At 46.2% G+C, this 12,337-nt stretch overlaps 1 protein-coding gene and 1 long non-coding RNA gene across 2 annotated transcripts in view; both read right to left on the bottom strand.

Moving 5' to 3' along the window:
* LOC144824118 (aminopeptidase N-like) overlaps positions 1-12,337 on the bottom strand; it is a 270,629-nt gene that overhangs the window by 118,113 nt on the left and 140,179 nt on the right. The gene's annotated exons all lie outside the window — the stretch shown is intronic.
* On the bottom strand, positions 3,044-11,677 carry LOC144824119 (uncharacterized). The gene is made up of 3 exons (XR_013608904.1): positions 9,990-11,677; positions 8,937-9,514; positions 3,044-4,851 (listed from the first exon to the last, which is right to left on the bottom strand). It is a non-coding gene; the product is annotated as an uncharacterized LOC144824119 (long non-coding RNA).

Consider the following 12,337-nt stretch of genomic DNA (forward strand, 5'->3'; position numbering starts at 1 on the left):
TAAAATAATTTAGTTTTTGTGAAAATAGGGGTTTTTGAATACAGTAAGTAAATCTTTATTTGCATAGTTAATTAAAACCGTTGCAATACAAACATATATATATTTAATAAAACTGTCACACACATGCATAAAACTTGTTCCTTCAGAATACTTTAAAAATCTTAAAACCATGTTTCATAAATTTTCTGGTTTTGGGCTTTAGCAGCATAAAACATTTTTGGTTTCAAAGCAGGACCGTCTTAATGTTAGCTTGTAATTTCTGACGGGGTTCCTGAAGTTTCTATTTATGGCATTTTGCTTTCCCACAGTCTCAAAAATGTTACTGCTCTGCAGTTCAGTTGCGGATCGCTAGGTGCAAAGCATGCAATCAGGGCTTGCCTCCTTGTTCGAATTCTATGTTGATTAAATAGTTGTTTCAACAAGTTCTTTCTTTCTTTGAGGAGTTCTTTACAAGAGCATAGTAGACGCAGCAGATCTTCCTGAGCTGTTCCGCATAATCGGCACACAAGACCTGCTTTTTTCCATAGCCATGGTGGAAGGTGCTAGATACAAGGAAGCAGGCTGAATCTGTATTTCATAAATGCAATTTTTAAAATTTTGTCGTATCCCAGATTAAAGTAAGCTTGCATTCCTATCTTCGAGTATGTATTCAGAGTCATCCATCCATGAGCTCTCTGTAAAAAGTGCGACCTTGTCCTCCAACCATGACTGTAGTTTCACTGTCTTCCACACTGCTTTTTAAAAAATTACAGTGGTTGTCGATGTTTCCCAAAGTTGATTTAGCCCTAATTTATATAGGCTTCTATAAAGATATTTTGCAGCTGGTAATGTGGTGTGCGTTTGCAGCTCTCTCCACAACTGATCGTTTAACGTTCCCCCTAGGAGCTTTTTGCACTTTATCCCATGCGATGATGAAGGCCCCTTGTCTGGCAATTGTTTGCTTCGAGACGCCAAACTCGAGTCTAATTTGAGTAGGTGAGGTGTATTTCGGGAGCCCAAAGATAACCCTGTATGCAGTAGTTACAGCGGCGTCAAGTATTTCCACGTCCTTGCCTTTCTGTGCCTCCCTGCCATAGGTGTTTGGTGGTAAAAATTTTGAACGAACCACCTCTGCGAGTGGCAGGATAGAAGGGCCAGATAATGTGGAGTTTAGGATTTTTAGGGACGTTGCTATTATTAGGCCTTTTTGCCTTATGCTATTCCTCCGCGCCAGGAATTGTCCCCCGGAGTCCAGCTGCACTCCAAGGTATTTGTATTCTGTTGTTCTTTCTATTCTGCCCCCCCCCCCCAAAGCCAGGTTGCAGTTTGTCGCCTTTTTTTACCGATTATCATCGTTTTCGTTTTGTCGAAATTGTTTGTGAGATCATTTGCTTGTGAGAAATCCTGCGTTGTATTTAGGAGATGTTGCAGCCCTACTTTAGTTTTGCTAATCAGGACGATGTCGCCAGCGTAAAGAATACAGGGAAGGGCCGTGTCTCCTAATTTTGGGGCGTGTGAGTTGCAAGTAGTTAGCAGCTTAACTAGATCGGCTGTATACAGATTGAAGAGAGTGGGTGCCAAAACACAGCCCTGTTTCAGACCATTTTCCATGGGGATGCGTTTTTACAGGAAAGTCCCGTTTCCCAACTTTACCTGTAGCCAAGTGTCTGTGTGCAGGTTTATGATCAAGTTGAGTAGGGGCTGAGGAAGCCTCCAATGATGTAATTTGGACCACTGTCTTATGCAATTGACATGATCAGATGTAGCCTTGTAATCAATAAAGCAGAGGTATAATGATGATCTTGTCGCTGTTGCCTTGTCCATGAGCGTTGCCATGCTCAATATGTTAGTTGTTGTCCAAAATGATTTTGTGAAACCTGTCTGTTGTCGAGGAGTTGCTGATTTTTCTTTCACCCCGGACTGCAGGTCCTCCAATATCAAGCCTGCGAAACATTTTGCTTCAATGTCCAGAAGAGCCACTAAACGATAGTTTTGAGGATTCATCTTGTTGCCTGATTTATGGATTGGGGAAATACATGAGCTGGGCATGATATTCAGTTATCGGATATCTCTGAAGAGTGGGTCCAGTGCTTCTGCCCAGAATGTTACCACCTGCTTATAAAGTGCAGGCGGGATTCCATTTGGGCCGGGAGCACCTTCATTCCTTCCTTTTATTATCTGTCTTTTGATGGTATCATTTTGAGACATTTGATGCTCTTTATTTGGTCGATCTTGTTCTCTTTTCCCAAAATCGTCAGGATCAGTTTCAATACAGGCCGTGAGATTCGATTGAAGATCGAGTTCGTTTTGGCAGGCTTTGTGCTTCTTGCTATAGTCGGTGCCTTGTTGAAAGTGGGACCTGAGGTATTGTGCCCAGGCTTCCTCTGTGATGTTTGTGGAAACACCGTCATGATTGTGGTAAATTAATTGAATACAGATAATATTTAAAAGGTTTGCAGTGGCAGGTCTGAGACATGTTTGCAGGACTACTCATGTGGGTGGCACAATCAGTGCTGCAGGCCTACTAGTAGCATTTGATTTATAGGCCCTGGGCACAGCTGGTGGACTGTACTAGGGACTCACTAGTAAATCAAAGCTGTCAATCATGGATAAACCCATCAACATTACAATTTACACAGGGATAACTTACACTTTAGCACTGGTTAGCAGTGGTAAATTGCAGTGGTAAGGTCTATCAACGGGTCCTTAATTAACAGTTCTTGTTTTAACAGTGGTTAATGCTGCTGTTGTACAGCGTGTTGCAGATCTCTCCCTCTATTGGCAGAAGAAAACTGAGGCAGAGGGAAATGATAGTCATTTGCCAAGGATCACAGGAGTTTGCCAACTTGAGGAAGCAGGGATTCGAACTGCAGTTTCTGTTTCACTGTCAGCAGTTTACCTACATGTAACATTATCTGTTGGAGCTGTACATATTTTACTGCTGTCATTGGGACTTTGTAGTACTTTTGGAATCTGGGATGCATTTTGTGCACTCCTGGGAGTACCAACCATCGTGTCTGTTGTTTTTGTGTGTGGTGGTCTGCGTTCAGTAGAGGCAGGATAAGGTCTGTTCTGTGTATAGCTTAGAAGTGATTTGTGTAGTTTATTGGCAAAGTGTCATGAGTTTCATCTTTGGAAATCTTTGTAGTGTATTTAGTGCACGGAGTGCTATGCTGGATTAGTTAACATTGTTCGTTGGCCAGCGTGGCCAGTTGTCTGGAGTAAGTGCTCTTTATATATGCATCACAATTCAGGTTGGTAAATCTTGCGATGTTTTGCTAAAGACAGTTTGAAGTGGTCTATTGATGGCGTGGTCCTCATTTGTATGCTGATGTCGTGCATGAGAGTATGGTTTGTTTGGTAATGCCTTGCCAATAATATGACCTGGGCCATTGGAATTATTTGACAGGAGCACCAAATTATGCCGCAGGGTAAATTAAATGTTGTGGCAAGAAAAGACAAATTTAGAGGCATATTTTTTTACAGTACTAATTCAATATTTTGTCATTTTTACACATCATAATATTGTCTGGACAAGGATCTCCACTCATTAGTGTCCGTTTAACAATGAACTATAGAAATAAACAAATGGAAGATGACCAGTTAACCTTGGCAAAGACGATGTTGCTGCAGTAACTTGATCCATTTCAGCTCAAAACATTATTTTGGGTAAAATTTGCAGATCATGCAGCAGATGATGTGTTACGTAGGAAATGCAGCAAATTCAAAATTGTGCCAAAAAAGCCACTGCTGCAGTCCCCCTCAATATGGCGTTATAGGAAATTAAACTGTATTTCGTATGCAACATTTTAAAGATTTGTAAAGAGCAGGCCGTGCTGGAAAGATCAAATTCTCTCTTATCAGTGTTTGCGAAAAGATGAAAGGTAAAGCCTTCCTAGACAATATAAACATGTTTCTTTATTATAAGACTTGTTGCTCCTTTACTGAGCCTCCTAGTACTGGTGCATACAGTCTGCAATATTACTATTAATTCTCAAATTGATGTCACTCTGATTAACAGAAATATGAAAGGTAGTGGAACCTCTGTGAAACAATAACATATTTTTCTTTACCATAACACCTGCACACCTGAGCATCTCATTGTAATTTAATGTAGTAATACTGTACATACTGGGGACAATTATGAACTATTTCAATGTTGCTGATGTAGTCGGAATTATGAAAGTGAAGGCAGCCCTGTCAGAGAACAAAACATTTTTGTGCATTATGCTTATGTTGGAAGTGGGGGTCCTTATCCCTCACCGCCGCCACCAAATGCTGGAGGCGGGATTCCCTGTCCCACATCGCTGTCGCCAGGTGCGAGATCTGGACTCCTCACTTCAACGTTAGGCTAAGTAAGGACACCGTCTGAGATAGCCCTGCTCACCCGCGTAGTAGCTTGGCATGAGCAGCCATGCTTATCTCCAAGGCACGAGTGTACTGTATCTGCAACCCCACTCACTTAAACCCAATGATGTCACCACAAATAGACTCCACACAAGTTTTCATATAACGAGTATAATCTTTATATAAGAAGATATATGATAGAACCACACAATACAAAACCAACATATAATAATGGGTAGTATTCCTTCCGGTGGATTGGTAGATTCTAATCCCAATCACCGCTACTAACCAACAGTTAAGTTTACTTCTAACCGTTCCCAAAAGGTTAGGCAGGTCATATTGCTAGAATCTCACACGTTGCAAAAAAAAAGAAATACTGCAATGCGCAACGATATACTCATGTATAGGGCAATAGAAAATGAATGCCATATGTAGCGCAATAGAAGGAATAATGCAATGCATATCACTATCAGCATGCCCTGTGCAAGGAAGAAACAAAGCAATGCATCATGCTACAATCATGTACTGTGCAATCAAGAAATAATGCAATGCGCCACGTTATAATCCTGTACTGTGCGATGAAGAAATAATGCAATGCGCCACATTACAATCAAGTACTCTGCAAGGGAAAAATAACGCAGTGCGTAGCGCACCAAGCAGGTAGTTCGTCAGGCACAAATAAGGTCAGGCGTCATACGACAGTTCGATAGTTGGTTAGCATCAATAGACCTCTCGTATTTTTACCCTAGGCATCTTGTGAGCCCAATGGGAGGAAGTGAAAGTTCTCTTAATTCGGGCCAAAACTGGGCCGGGGTTGTAGGAGGCGATAGGGAGAAACAAATGTGGACAATTGGCCCCTGCTGACTGGAATCAGTGAGGAGAGCAGAACAAGTAGAAGCACCACCCACCCAAACAAACCTTGTAAGTGGAATGGGAGACCCTATAACAACTCCACAAGATCCCTGCTCTCCTCGGTTATATAGGGGGAGCCCTATGGATAGGGGTTTTCAAGCGCCCAGCGACTATCCAGCTGTGACGGACCTAGTCTTTAAGGTTTTCAGCTGGAACATCGCAGGGATTGCTGGAAAACTGGCCCTCCCAGATTTTACTGCGTGGGTCGACAAGCACTCCTTGTGCCTTTTCCAGGAAACCTGGAGCTTGATACCGGTCCATAGGGTGGGCTTTTCCTCATACTCCTCTCCCGCCCGGGCCTCGGAATCTGGGAGAGGCCGCCCAGCGGGCGGCCTTCTTATTTGGGTCGCGGCATCTTTAAACTGTAGAGTGGTGGACTATCCCACAGGTTCGCCGGACATACAAAACATTACCCTTATAGACCAAAGGGGAAGAATTGTTCTAAACATCTTTAATGTGTATGCTCGGGGTACAAAGGGTGGGAGAAAGTCTCCTGTGATAGCTCTTCTCGAGACCCTGCTAAATAACACCCCCCATAAGACCCGCACCCTGGTTGTTGGTGATATGAACTGCACGTTCGAGCCTTTGGGCTCGGATGTTTCCCTCGACCAGGATGAGGAGGATGCCAGGTGGGGGATCCCGGCTCTGGACATCGCACCGATTAAAAAGTGGACAGAAGTGGCGCTCCAAATATACTCCCTTACTCTTGAATTTAATTTAAGGGCAGCGAATGGGAGGACTTCCTTGGATAGGGGGGGTGCACATACCTACAACAGACCAGGGCACACCTCTAGGCTGGATTATGTCCTAATAGACGTGTGCTTATGGCCTTATGTGAAGGACATGCAGGTGGTCCCTTCGACAGAAAGCGATCACAACCCTCTCTCCCTAGAAATGGAACATTGGTGGCAACCCCTAAGGAAGGCCAACTTTAAAGAGGCACTCGTACCACTAGATGAATCTGAAGTCTCCCCATGTGGTAGAAGAATTAAATGGGCGAAACTGGTCCTATCCGAGGCGAAGGTTGGGGAAATTCAATCCCATCTAAACCGCGCGGTAACATCTTTGGAATCCTCGCTAGAAGGGGTGGGTAAAGTGAGTGGGTTATTTCTCTCTCTGATTGAAGCCCTAACCAGTGTCTTTATCCTGTACTCTAAAAAGCCGGGCATTAGAGGAACAAAAAATTTTTTTGAGGGGTGGTATACCCAAGCCTGCAGGACCCATAAGGCAAAGCTAGTTGAGGCAGTGAAATCTAAATCCCAAAGTATGATCCATGAGGCTAGGAAGGCTTACAAAAAGATCCTTAGTTCGGCTAGGAGGGAGTGGGAAGAAAAATATTGGGAGGACCTACTCCAGGCTAGCAAAATTAGGGACTCAGGGGTGTTTTGGAATCTCATAAGGAAACGGACCAAATCCGATGCAGCCATGAGACCCTGCAGCATCCCGCCTCAAAGTTGGGCAAAACACTTTGGGTCTTTATACCTCCCACCAGACGGGGAACTGTCTGCGGGGATGGATCTCACGCTAGCTATCGAACCTCATGCCTATGACCTTTTCACTCCCTTAGAGATTGAGGGGGTTATAGGCTGGGTGGCACCACGCAAGGCACCGGGCCCGGATGGCCTTCCGGGTGATTTGATGAGGGCTTACCCAATGGAATGGGGAAGGATCATAGCAGCTCTCCTAAATGATATTATGAGGGGAGGAGTAGTACCAGAATCCTGGAAAGGGGCGGTGGTAGTCCCCATTTATAAAAAAGGGTGCAGGGAAACCCCGGGAAACTATCGCCCAATAAGTCTGATAGACTCCACCCAAAAGATAGCTGGCAAAGCTATCCTTGGTAGGATCCTCCATTGGGTGGAGGAGAATAAAATCCTATCAGACTTTCAGGCAGGTTTCAGGGCTGGTATGGGGACTATAGAGCAGGTGTTTAGGTTGTCCCTCTTGGGGTGGAAGGTGGTGGAACTGGGCAAGGGCAGTCTTTACTTAGCCTTTATAGACTTGAAGACTGCCTTTGATCTAGTTCCCCGGGAAGAGCTTTGGAGGGTCCTTTGTGAGTTGGGGCTACCACCTTACATCTTGTCCCTTCTTATAAGCCTTCATGCCCACACTTTTGCACAGGTCCGTTGGGGTAATAACGGTGAGCTCACGGAAAAAATACCAGTGTCTAGGGGCGTAAGACAGGGTTGCGTCCTGGCGCCCACCCTATTCTCGTTATATCTGAATGGGGTGGTAAAACACCTTCAACAAGAACCAGCTGACGCGCCCTGTCTTGGAGGTGTCCGCATCCCAACCCTGCTTTTCGCGGACGACACGCTCCTGATCTCGAAGACCCCACAAGGACTACAGAAACTTCTAACACGATTCCAGGAGTTCTGTGTTGCAAAAGGGCTAACAATAAATGTGGACAAAACCAAATACCTAGTTGTTAACCCACCTAAAAAATTGGGCCGCCCACCTACACTTAACTCTATTCCCCTGGAGAAAGTAGCCGAATTCGACTACCTTGGCATTCGGATTACGGACAGGATGACTTGGGCAAACCACATTGAAAAAATGGTCCTTAACCACAGGAGAGTAGGAGGAGCTCTCATGAGGGAATACAGGGCCTCAACTAGGAGATCACTTACCCCAGTACTTGACATCTACAAGGCCAAAGTAGCGACATCAGCCTTGTATGGGGCAGAACTGTGGGGTCACTGCCGTCTGGATGCCCTAGTCACTGCTGAGAGCAAGCTATTAAAATCCTTCATCGCTCTCCCTCTGAGCACACCGTCAGTACCTGTGAGGATGGACACGGGATGTAAAAACATTAAAGATCAGGCCCAGCTTCGCCCGCTCCTGTTGTGGACACGGATTTGGAGGTGCGAAGAATTAAAATCCTATGCTGATGCACTGAGAGACATAATGAGCCAGGGGGGTTGGGCCAAAATAAAATGGTTAAAGGACACCAAAAAGCTGTTGGAAAATATAGGACTAGGGGATTGTTGGTCATCTCGCTCAGCCCCTCCAAAAGAAGTTGTCAAGGCGCTTTTTTGGAAATGGATTGCTGAGCGTCTAATCTCTAGCCCAAATCACTGCAGGTCCACTGCCACCTTTTTACAAATTAAAGACACTGTGGCCTTTGAACCTTATTTGGACTTGATTACTCTCCCCTTTGACCGTGCTCTTTACTTTAAATTTAGAGTTGGTTCCCTCCCGTTAGGTGCCCTGGTATCGAAATGGTCAACAGCGGATCGCACTTCTCCCAACTGTGCATGTTGCCCGACTAAGATTGAGTCTATTGTGCACGTTTTATTTGAATGCCCGGATTATGCAAGGCCTAGGAGCTCTTGGCTGAAACCACTCTGCCGTAACATGGGCACACGCAATCATTTAGTAGCCTTGCGTATCCTAAGCACGGACACTTCCCCCCCAATAGTCTGTGGAATAGCTAAATTTTTAAAGCAGTTTTGGCATATTCGATGTAAGAGATTGTCAGTAGCTGTTTAATTCTTGTTTTAGCTAATTTATTAACGGATTTTATATCCTTTTATCACTCTTAAACATTCTAATATTTCTTACTGACTTCTTATGGCATAAACTTTTTTGTATACTGTATTGATTGTATTTTGTATGTGCTTATAAGATATCTCTGAGTATCGAATAAAAGCTTATGACTGACTGACAAAGCAATGCATCATGCTACAATCATGTACTGTGCAATCAAGAAATAATGCAATGCGCCACGTTATAATCCTGTACTGTGCGATGAAGAAATAATGCAATGCGCCACATTACAATCAAGTACTCTGCAAGGGAAAAATAACGCAGTGCGTAGCGCACCAAGCAGGTAGTTCGTCAGGCACAAATAAGGTCAGGCGTCATACGACAGTTCGATAGTTGGTTAGCATCAATAATGCAAAGTGTAATACGACAGTTTAGGTGCTCCGTTAACAGTTGCCCCCAATCATGGATCAATGATGACATAAAAGTAATGCTTCTCACACCGGCCCCAGTACTGCCCCTCCTTGGGCCAGCATGAGCCTAGATCTGAGCCGAAGCAACAGGTTTGTGCAGCTGACAGAAGCAAGAGGCAGAGAGAGTGTCCCTCCGGGCCCGCACCCCACTCCAGGTGGTCATCCACGTTACCTGGGGGGGATGACCCCACTCTCCTCTCCTCCTTCAGCGACTTGGGCCTTGATCCAGAACTCCGTCGATGGGTACGGCGGGCAATGGCCGGCGGCTCTGCTCCTCCGGGGTTGCCAGTCCGCTACTGTTTCACTCCGAGGGCCCGCTGACCTGGCCCTCCTTCCAGGGGTCTCAGTGGAAACTGAGACCTGCACTCAGCACTGTGGAGACTTACTTCGATTTCACTGCACTCACTACCCAGGCACTACTCACCAGCGCTTCTGGTTGCACCTCGGCACGCACTCTGCGTGCCCGAGATTCACCTCTTCTCTGGTGCACACGATGACCATGCGCTCTTCACCAATGCCTCAGCTTGCACCTCGACCCGCACCCTGCACCTCTGAGTCTCACCTCTTCTCCCAGTGCACATGATGACCAGGCATTCTTCACCAATGCCTTATTTGCACCACGACATGCACCCTGCACGCCTGAGTCTCACTTCTTCTCCCGGTGCACTCGATGACCAGGCGCTCTTCACCAATGCCTTGGCTACACCACGACATGCACCCTGCGTGTCCGAGACTTACTTCTTTGCTCGGCGCACACCGACCAGGTGCTCTTCACCAACGCCCGGGCTGCACCACAACACGCTCCCTGCCCATCTGAGTCTCACTTCCTCGCTCCGTGCACACAACGACCAGGCGCTCTTCAACAATGCCCTGGATTGCACCATGACACGCTCCCTGCTTGTCCGAGACTCAGCTTACTTCTGTGTGCCCACGATCAAGGCACAACTTCTGAGGGTCTCAAGCTGCAAAAGCACGTGCACACCGCGTTGCTTGGGACTGCTCCGGAAACTTTTATGATCTTGTGCTTCCAAACAGGGAGCCAGCTCACCTCGGACCCTTGGGGTTCAGGACACAGCACAAAGCACAGTCCCGTTCAAGAAGGGGGGACACCACCCACTGCAATGTCCCTTCAGTCTCTTCCTTAGTAAAAGCTACAAACTGCAGGCTAGCCCCAGATCACGAAGCAAGGGTCAGTTATATCCAGCAGTATCTTCAACAACTTCTTCCTTGGCAGAGGCTCTTCTTGACCACAAAAGAGGTCAAAGCCTTTCCAGACTCAACCTGTCCATTTCGCCTTTCCATTACTAGCCCTTGCAAACACAGTGCACATCACTAGGGACTTTACTAGTAAGGCAAACATACTAATCATGACCAACCAATTACCATTACACTTTACATAGGGGACTCTTGTACTTTGACACTGATCAGCATTGGCAAAGTACCCAAAACATCTGAATTGGTAACTCTATGTCAGGAAAACGGTCTAGGGGGAAAGCAAAAGGTTTAGGGAACTTTAACCAAAAAGGTCAAGTCCTACACTTACTGACACCTTACTGTGTCTAGAAATAGTTCTGCATGTTGCACTTGTTATTATTTACCTCAAAGTCAATAGTGTTTGTACGCTAAATAGGCCCTGCCATGATTCTAAGATGTAACTTGAAAGGACTGCTATGTACTGATGTTTTGGACCTACTAGAACCAAATAGGAACTCATATTTCTCTGTTCTCTCCAAGTGTTTAGGTCCACTAACTGCATTTGTGAGGGTTTTGTTCGCTCCCCCACCACCCCTCAACAGTCGACCCCATTTGTAACCCCCCCACACACACACACTTACAGCTGCAGTCATATCACTAAATAACCGGCCGGAGTGGTGTGTTGCAAGAGGAACAAGAACTAAATATCAGGACAGAAACACTTAAGAAAACAAAGCTCCACTTTATTAGGAAGTTAGTTTAATGCCTTTCCCTAATCCCACTTTAATTGGATGCTGCCTGTCTGCTCCAGAGTGCCTTGGTGGGATTACAGTGATGGGAGAAAGTGGGCTTTGCAGCATCTAAATAAACTTTTCTAGGTGGCAGCTGGCGCCGTCGGGGGAGCTGAGATGCCCCATGGCCGAAATGTAATTACCCCATCAGATGGTAACATGCCCGGGTCTTCAGATGCATTAATGGCCGGACTGGGAACCAAAACCAGCCCAGGCAAACTGCTCGGCTGGACCCCCCTGTAGAGGCAGCGGTATGTGCCCGAGCAGTTTGCTAGGGCCGGTTTCAGCAGATTTTGTTATTTTGGGACAATATTGCCGGCCCGGTAAAAAAACAGTCCATCGGGGGCCTAAAACTGACCCCTGCCCTGGCGCCCACTCTGGAAACACCCGGTGCCCGCTACGGCCAGTTCGGCCCTGGATGCATTCCCACATTCCAGGTGTTGGGAATACTCAGCAGCTTCAAAAACACCGACCCTCAGATGTCAACCCAAGCCCTACGTGCTGGGATCAAAAGCAGCTTCAAACATCGATCTTCAGCTGTCACCTCATGTGCCAGGTACTCTGACTACACAGCAGTAGGAGCTGCCACGGATTGAGTGTGGGAGTGTGGGCGGGTGTGGGAAAAAGAACACTTACCTCCTTGCGTCTCTCTGTGTCACCCCTTGTCGTGGTTCCTCCTCTCCAGCCAGAAGAGGAAGCAGCCAGGCTCCTCTGACCAATCACAACGCTGCAATGCAGCATTGTGATTGGTCTAGCTCCGTCGTTCGGCGCTCAGATGGGGAATGGGGGCCTGGGCATGTTCTCCAGCCAGGCTATAATGCAGCCTGCATGGAGAACAAGCAAATTGAGCATGAGTATTTGACTGGTCCAAGAGGGCCGGTCAAACATTCATGCACACTTTACAGAATGCCACCACTCCTTCCATTGCTCGGAAAGCAGAGCAGCCCCGCCCCACAAGGATGCAGGAACAAATAAAATGATGATAACGTCCAGCTATTATCATTTTATTTTTCCTTCATTTCCCAGTGGGGTGACGCCCTCCACCTCAGTGGAGTGTTTCTACAACACGCCTCCATTTTAAGACAACAAACCGACCTTACATTTTACCAGCCCCTAAAAGGTCATGGATTAACAAGTAGTTTCTAAAAACAATCC

Source organism: Lissotriton helveticus, chromosome 3_1, assembly GCF_964261635.1.
Source record: "Lissotriton helveticus chromosome 3_1, aLisHel1.1, whole genome shotgun sequence".
Classification (NCBI taxonomy): Eukaryota; Metazoa; Chordata; class Amphibia; order Caudata; family Salamandridae; genus Lissotriton; species Lissotriton helveticus.